An 8,540-nucleotide genomic window follows, 5' to 3' on the forward strand; every position below is an offset into this window, starting at 1 on the left:
AACAGATAATAAGACCATGAGAGTGGTCGGAGCTGTCTATGAGGCTGATGAACCTTCTGAGGCCTATGAAGCCTTTCTCTTCACCCAGATACTGTTGAGCTTGAGCTGAGTCCTGAAGTGATCTAATTTAATTTTGAAAGGATGGTTGTGACTGTAAGAATAGGACAATTTTAGGAAGAAAAGCAACTTTGTGATGATCTTAGTAGGACATAACAGAGGTGTATAATGGAGGAAGTGCTAGAAAAGGCTCAGAAGAATTATTCAAGTCTGATGGTAGAAGTGATGTGGTTTTCTACTAAATATAGAGTAATCAAAAGAGATAAGAATCAAGAATATATAGCTTAGGTTTATGACTTGAATATCTTGTGTCAAGTGACAGAAGCATGTCTGTGGAAGTGGTACAAATTAGGACTGGTAGGTAGAACAAATTAGGACCTTCATGGCCAGATATCAGCCGTGTTGGTCTGGACACATTGTCAAGTGTCTGTTAGGATCACAATAAAAGAGTTTGGGGAATCAGCTGTAAACCTTCTGAAACAAAATCTGAGTCTACAGGTAAACAGTTGGAAATTGTCAGCATACCAACAGTTTGTGAAAACACAGATCTGACTAAGTTTATAAAGGAGCAATTCTGGCTTTGACTTTTTAAATCATTACTGGATCTACTTCAGTAAAAACATTGCAGAAGGAATATCATGTATGTAGCTTAACATCTCTGTTTGAAGAACTCAGAAGATTACCGATAACTGGCAAAGCCTTAATTTTCTTATCCATGCTGCTGAAAAAAATATGAAGCATCATTCATACTCATATTGAAATGTGTGTGTATACACAAGGGAATAATAATACTTTTTATTTTGTAAGTCATGTTATGGAAGCTGATCTCAATAAATAGGGCAACTTTATTCCTAGTTTGCTATTTTATTTAATATCTTTAGTATTAGTTTTATTTTAATCTGATTTAAACAAAGCAGCATTTCAATCTAATTTTCAGCAGGAAAAAGAGGCATATGGCATAGAATAGTATTATTATAATTTTTAAATGGTTTAGGAAATATTTAAGATTTGTAACTAAACAGAATTGGTATAATAAATAAAAGTTTAAAATATCACAGAAAATTAATCTTTAAATCTCTTCTTTGTAATATTTTGTCACACATTTTTTAATCTCCCTTCTACATCTTTGGACTGTGTCAGGAAAATGTCCCCATTGTATTTCTTCTATTTCAATAACTGCTTTCACCACTTACACTGTGTAATGAACTAAAAGATGCCTATCTCTGTGTGTGCCTACAATATAACTCTATCTAAGAATATGGTTAATAGCATACCAGTTACTCAACTCCTTAAAAATTTTGATAAAATTCTTAATTATGGTTTAATAATTTATCAAGACAAGCTACTGTTTAAATCACCCGTGTTTTACAAAAAGCTATAGGAACAGGAAATTATAATTTGACAAATGTACCTAGATAACCTGTTTCATATGTCAGTTTAACTTTTTATGATATGATTGAAACTAGCTCATGTTGTGAAGTATGTATTTTATTTCATGCCAAAAGGGCAGGTGACATAAAACAGGATATTAAAAGGCTTAATGTAGCAGCTGGTAAGGGGCTAAATCTTATGTCAGAACTAGTACTTGGCTTCAATTAAAAAATGTGAACTCATCACACAGTGTGCTCAAACATTTCACTAATAAGAGACTACTAGAAGAGAAATCAAAGAGTAAGACCTCTTTGAATGGATTCCTCTGCCTGCCTGTGTTGGCTTTCATGCACTAGCTACTTAGTACCATGTTCTTGGAAAGATCTGCTCACTCTTCTCCTTTATCTTTGTAATAATACTTACTCCCCTATTTAGAAGTATTGGTGGAATGAATTTAAACTCTAGAAAATTGGCCAGAATCGTGCAGTCAGTGTCACCATAAATACATGATAGTTCATTAATATTGGTAGTGCATTAGAATTAGTCACATCTTATGTGATTCCCAGGGGTCTGTAAATGGGGATTTTGGGTTAATGAACTGAGAATTGGTTGAGTATAGAGAGTATTTGAGTTCTGGGATGTTCATTTTCAAATGGTTGCTTTTAGTAACTATTTCTTTTGAGTAAAATAAAACCATAAAAGAAATATATGTTATATAAAATTGAGATTTACAACTAATGTTTCAACAAATGTGAAATAAAAACTTACAACAGAGATTATCTATTCATTTTAATTTAGACAAATTTGTTAATTGATAAATGGCAACCATATGTGCCAGGTTTATATGGGTAGTTAAAATGACCACACCTAAGGCTTTATAGTATAGGTTAAACAAATTCATGTGGAAGACAATTTAAGAATTACAAATAATTCCCCTTCAAAAACAATATTAAATTTTGATTTTACTTTGCCTTCATAAATACTATTTCCCTAATACTTGATTTCACAATTTTCTGAGATACTGCCATATTGATTTCCAAAATGGCTTTACAAGTTTACACACCCACCAGCAATGGAGGAGTGTTATCCTTGCCCCACATCCTCTTCAGCATGATCTGTCTCTTGTGTTTTTGATCTCTGCCATTCTGATAGGTGTAAGATGGAATTTCAGAGTCATTTTGATTTGCACTTCCCTAGGGGCTAAGGATGTTAAACATTTCTTTAAATGTCCTTGGTTATTTAAGATTTTCTGTTGAGAATTCTGTTTAGATCTGTACCTCATTTTTTAATTGGATTTTTTTTTTGGTGTCTAGATTCTTGAGTTCTTTATATATTTTGGAAATCAGCCCTCTGTTGGATGTGGTTTGGTGAATATCTTTTTCCTGTTGTGTAGGCTGCTGTTTTGTCCTATTCATGGTATAATTTGCCTTACAGAGCTTTTTAGTTTCATGACATTCCATTTATTAATTTTAAATCTTAGTGTCTGTAATATTGGTGTTATATTCAGGAAGTTGTCTCCTGTGCAAATGAGTTCGAGGATATTCCATACTTTCTCTTCTATAAGGTTGATTCCGTATATCTGGATTTATGTTGAGGTCTTTTCTCCATTTGGACTTGAGTTTTGTACAGGGTGATAGATATGGATCTATTTGCATTCTTCTACATGCAGACAACCACTTTGAACAGCATATGTTGAAACTGCTGTCTTTTTTTCAGTGTGTATTTGGTGTGTGAATTTATGCCTGTGTCTTTAACTCAACACTAGTGATCAAAATGTCTGTTTTTATAATAATACCATGCTATCTTTATTAATATAACTTACTATCTATTGCTACTGATCCATGAGCTTGGAGACCTTTCTATCTTCTGATGTATTCAATTTCTTTCTTCAAAAACTTGAAATTTTTGTCATACAAGTCTTTCACTTGCTTTGTTAGAGTTACTCTATGTTATTTCATATTATTTGAGGCTATTGTGAAGGCTTTGGTTTTCCTAATTTCTTCCTTGGTCCAATGGTTATTTCTATATAATGCTACTGGTGTTTATTTCTGTTTTGCTTTGTTTGTTGAGTTAATCTTTTATCCCATCACTTTGTTGAAAGTGTTTATCAGTTGCAGGAGTTCTGTCCTGCCAGCCAGCTCCCAAATAACAGACACTAAGACTTATTATTAATCATAAATTCTCAGTTGATAGCTTAGGCTTGTTACTAACTAGCTCTTACAACATAAATTAACCCATATTTGTTAACTTATCTGCTGCCACATGGCTCATGGCTTGTTATCTCATCTTCTACGCATCCTCCTTTGTGACTCTGTCCTTCTAATTCCCAGCATTTTCTCAGTTTGTCTCTCCCATCTAACCTCTTTCTGCCTAGCTGTTGACCAGTTAGTTTATTATTAAACCAATGAGAACAACAAATCTTCACAGTGTACAAAAAGATTATTCCATATCAGTATGTGGTTAATTTTGGAAACAGTTCCATGAGGTGCTGAGAAGAAGGTATACTATTTTATGTTTGTGTGAAAGATTCTGTAAATATCTGTCAAGTTCATTGGGTTTATAAAGTCAGTTATTTCCAGCATTTTTCTGTTTAGATTTTGTCTGGATGACCTGTCTCTTGGTGAGAGTGGGATATTGAAAATTCTAACTAGCAGTGTGTGAAGGTCAATGAGTGACTTAAGCTTAGTGTTTCTTTTACACAGGTGGGTGCCTTTATGTTTGGGGGCATAGATATTAAAAATTGAAGTGCCATCTTGGTTGATTTTTTTTATTTTAATGAGTATGAAGTACCCTTCCTCATCTCTTTTGATTAATTCTGGTCAGAAGTCTATTTTGTTAGATATAAAAGTGGATATATCATCTTGATTCATAGGCCCATTTGCTTGGATTATATTTTTCTAGCCTTTTACACTGAGGTAATGTCTATCCTGATGTTGAGGTGTGTTTATTATATATTGCAAAAGGATGGGTCCTATTTTCATATCCATTGTCTTAATCTGTATCTTTTTATTGTTTTCCTGGCTTTTTTGAGGGATTTATTAATTTCCTCCAATTGTTTGTTTGTATTTTCCTGGGTTTCTTTCTTTTGTTTTAAGTTGCCAGTTATATATTTATAGAAAGATAATCCCCTGGCTTTAAATAGATATGTACATACAAATATGAACAAACTTAAAAAAATACAAACCCTTGGCTCACAAGGGGGCCTCTGGGAACCCCTCTGTACTTCCCCCTCTCCCAAGGGCACAGGGCATAAGTCTGCTTTTTAAAAATTAATTAATTTTGGCCATCCTTGCAACAACAAGCCTGAAGTTAGGTGGTTTCCCATAAACTGAAAAGTCAGAGGAAAAATTCAGTTTCCACTCTGAATTCTGTATCTTCAAAATAGGGCTACATGCTTATTCTTTTAGCTAGTACATCAGGGTAAAGGGGGTTAAGAAATAAGATACACTCATTTAAAATGGGGTGTGTTTCACTTGCTCTGAGAGCAAATGATAAGATAAAGGCATACAGACCCCAGAGAAATCCCCAGTTCCCACACCTTAGGAACAGACTGACTGGACTAGGTCCAGACCCTAAGCTCTTTGCTCTAGCCACCTCCTATTTCTTTGGTATTGTCAGAAGACAAGATTCAGTTCCTAGGTGTTGGGGAAGGGGGGGAATAGGTCATGGACTTCCTCTAAGTACTGAGTGAAACAATTTAAATTTTTCCCTTTTTAAAGTATTTAAAAATAAACAAATCAAATTCCATCCTGTGCTGTACACAGCCCCTTTGACTCCCTGACATTGATTTGAGGAAGGAAGAGAAGGGTGTCAACGTTGGAAGGGCCGCCTCACTTTCTTCCGCCGTTTAGGTCTGGCTTCTCCCTTGGGTACTGTACTGCTGGGCTTGGAGGTTGGAGTGGCTCCAGGGCCAGGGTGAGGCGCTGCAAAGAAGTTCCCATTGGACATCTGCCCTGGGGGTGCTTGAAAGATCCGGCTCAAGAAATCCTGCAGGTCAGCAGGAGGGGCCTCTGGAGTGGCCCTCTGCCGACCACTGGTGCCAGAACCCGAGAACCAAATGAGATGTGGTAAGGAACTCTGTGGGTGTCTGGAGAGATTCCCACACGCTGGCATCCAGCCCACTCTGTGATGTCATAGACCTTTCCATCCATCAGTGCAAAGTAGGTGATCTTGAGACCTAACATGCTCGACCCTGCCCAAAAGTCTCCCTCCTCAACAGGATGCAGCCTGATACACTCAGCACAGTATCTGGCACTCTTAGGTTCCCGGTCCATTTCAAACCTCCTATGCTTTCCTTGGCATCGGCTACACATCATAGTATTCATTGCCTCCTTGAGGTCATCTTGTAGCTTCGACAGAAACTCATTCACTGACCGGCTCAGCTCATTCTCTGCCATTCGTTTCATCTCATACTCCTTCTGCCTCTCTGGGTTGCTGACAATGTCCCAAGCTGCCCGCAAAACTTTGAAGGCCTCCTCAGCCCTGGGATGATGATTTTTATCAGGATGAACCATCACTGCTAGCTGCCTATAAGTCTTCTTCAGTTCAATATCTGATGCTGTAGCTTCAACCCCCAGCACATGAAAAGGGTTGAGTTCATCCTCAGGAACCCCAGCCATGGTCAAAAGGCGGGCCACTTCCTCTTCTGGCTGGCAGTAGCGCCCACTAGCTGCAGTTGCATTAACTTGCTTATTAGTCCTCCGCTTGACCCAAGGCAACTCCAGCCAGTTCCACTGAACTAATCTTACCAGCTGCTGCCATGTCCTGCTATCTCGAAACAGAGTCAAGCCACGATGCAAGACTGGAGAATCCAGCCAAGAGAACATCCAAGTGGTCTTATCCCTCCAGCCTAAACGGTCACCCAGGCCCACCAAAAAACGCCAGCCCAACTGTAGACAACCCAAAAAGAGGACAAGAGCCAGAAGTAGGAAAGCACCCACTAGCCTAAGAAAACGGGTGAATAGCCCCGCTGCACAGTAAAAGCTCTGGCTTAGAAACTGGGCCATCACCTGGGCCCAGCCCCCCAATCTCCCTGCCCAGACTCCCACCCAAACTCGAAAAAGGTCCAGATCACTGCCTTTCAGCTGCCTGCATGCATAAATGAGATGGCCACAAGTTTCTACATACTCTCCCACCAATACCAGAAGTTCAATCAGCCACCAGAAGCCCGCCTGTCCAAGCTGACATAGTTCCTCTACTCCCCACAGTCCCAGGCCTCTGCGCTTATCCGCCTGATTTCGTTTTCGGCCCAGCCGATGACGACCAGGGGACCTGGGATCTCTGCGTCCACTATCCCGAGTATCCTCCTCCTTGGTCAAAAAACGGTGTCTCTGCCTCAGGGATGGGGGTTTCTTCCCACTGGACACACGTGAGAAATCACTGGGAAACTTAAGAGGTTCCTCATCATCATATTCTTCTTCTAATTCTTCATCTTCCCCCAAGGCTGGAGAGGTGCAATGGTGGCAGAAGTTGCTAGAAGGGCCATCTCCTTCCTCAGAGTGAGCCCCTTCAGGGACTCCAGGGCTTCCCCGGCAGTTACATGCAGATGGAATGGAAAGAAAAGAAGGGCTCCCATCCTCCTGGTACCCAGTCTCATTATCTCTTGAGAGTTCCTGGTCCACTCCGGACTCTTCCCAAGTCGCGTCACTCTCGTCAGGGTCACCTCCTTCCCTAGGTGGTCCCGGACCCCTTGGAGGACCATGGCTTGGATCCGACCAGTGGGCTGGGTTCGGGGTGTACTTAGGACCAGAGTGCTCGGTGAGGCAGCGCGTACCATTAGGAGCCGTCTCCGATGAGTCCCTGAGTCCCTGAGTCCTGAGATTGAAAGTTTTTCAGGGTCCACAGAAGGTCCTGAGGTCCTGAGGGAGGCACTACAGCTGTGCTGGGATCCACACAACCGTCCTTCTCCGGTGTGCTTCTGGGCCATGACCCCGGGGCTTCCTGAGGACTTTAGGTCACAGCCATCCTGATTAAGTTTTACTGCCGAACAAGGGCGGTAACTCCTCCGCGGCGGTAACTCCTCCCCCTCGAGCAGCCGCGCAGGGGGCCAGGGGGAGCTATGAGAGCAGCCTTTCCTGGATTTCTTTAAGGGATTTATTCATTTCCTCTTTAAGGACCTCTGTCATCTTCATTTATTTGGTATTAAGGCCTTTTTCTTATGCTTCAATTTTGTTAGAATATTCAGGACCTGCTGTGGTAAGATATCTGGGCTGTGGTTACATATTGACCTGGCTGTTATTGGTTGTATTCTTAAGCTGGTTCTTGGGGATCTCGGTTTGGGATGACTATAGGTCTAGGTGCTAATTTCTGTGTTTGTCTTGTTTGGGTGGGAGCTTTGTTCCTTTGCTTCTGTTTCCTGCAGTTGTGAGATTTCCTGTGTCCTGCCTGGGCCCATTGGTTGGGATGAATCTCTCCTACCTGCCCCCCATAGCCACTTGGTCCCAAGTAAACACACACAGGCCTGCACTATTTTCAAACTATGGCCATGGCAAGCTTCTTACTAGTTAGCTTTTATGTCTTAAATTAACCCATTTCTATAAATCTACACTTGGCCCACATGGCTTGTGGCTTACCAGTACTTTACATGTTGCTTCTCCTGGCATCACCTAGCAGCATCTGCCCCATTCTACTTCCTTCTCTCTTATCTCTCTTGGATTTTCCTACCTGGCTCCATCTTGCCCTGCCATAGGCCAATGTAGCTTTACTTATCAACCAATCAGAGCAACACACATTCATAGCATACAGAAAGACATCCTACAGTTTTCTCTCTGGATTTTCAGAAAGTATGTTGACTGAATATTGCCTGTTCTCCTGGCCTGCTTGGCTAATGTGTTCACGAGGGAATGCTTTCTGGTGTTGTATGGTGGAGGAAGAGGAGGACAGGGAGAGATGGTCTAAAAGATCCAAAGGAGGCATGGACAGGGGGTAGGAAAAGCTGCCCCTTATATTCTGTTGCATCACTAGGGGCAACCATGAGAATTGGGTCTAGGGTAATTGAGAGAGTGGGGGAGGTCCATGGATAGCCTGGCTAATTATCTGACAGGTGTTACCTGTGGTTAAGCAAGGGTGTCCACCTAGGTTTGTAATTGGGACACAGCAATGAGATGGGAAGT

At 40.7% G+C, this 8,540-nt stretch overlaps 1 pseudogene across 1 annotated transcript; it reads right to left on the reverse strand.

Moving 5' to 3' along the window:
* Positions 1-1,211: 1,211 nt before the first annotated feature.
* On the reverse strand, positions 1,212-7,369 carry LOC143270587 (dnaJ homolog subfamily C member 14 pseudogene; annotated as a pseudogene). Its single transcript, XR_013047794.1, has one exon. The product of XR_013047794.1 is annotated as a dnaJ homolog subfamily C member 14 pseudogene (transcript).
* Between the last annotated feature and the right edge of the window lie 1,171 nt (positions 7,370-8,540).

Source organism: Peromyscus maniculatus, chromosome 1 (assembly GCF_049852395.1).
Source record: "Peromyscus maniculatus bairdii isolate BWxNUB_F1_BW_parent chromosome 1, HU_Pman_BW_mat_3.1, whole genome shotgun sequence".
NCBI lineage: Eukaryota > Metazoa > Chordata > Mammalia > Rodentia > Cricetidae > Peromyscus > Peromyscus maniculatus.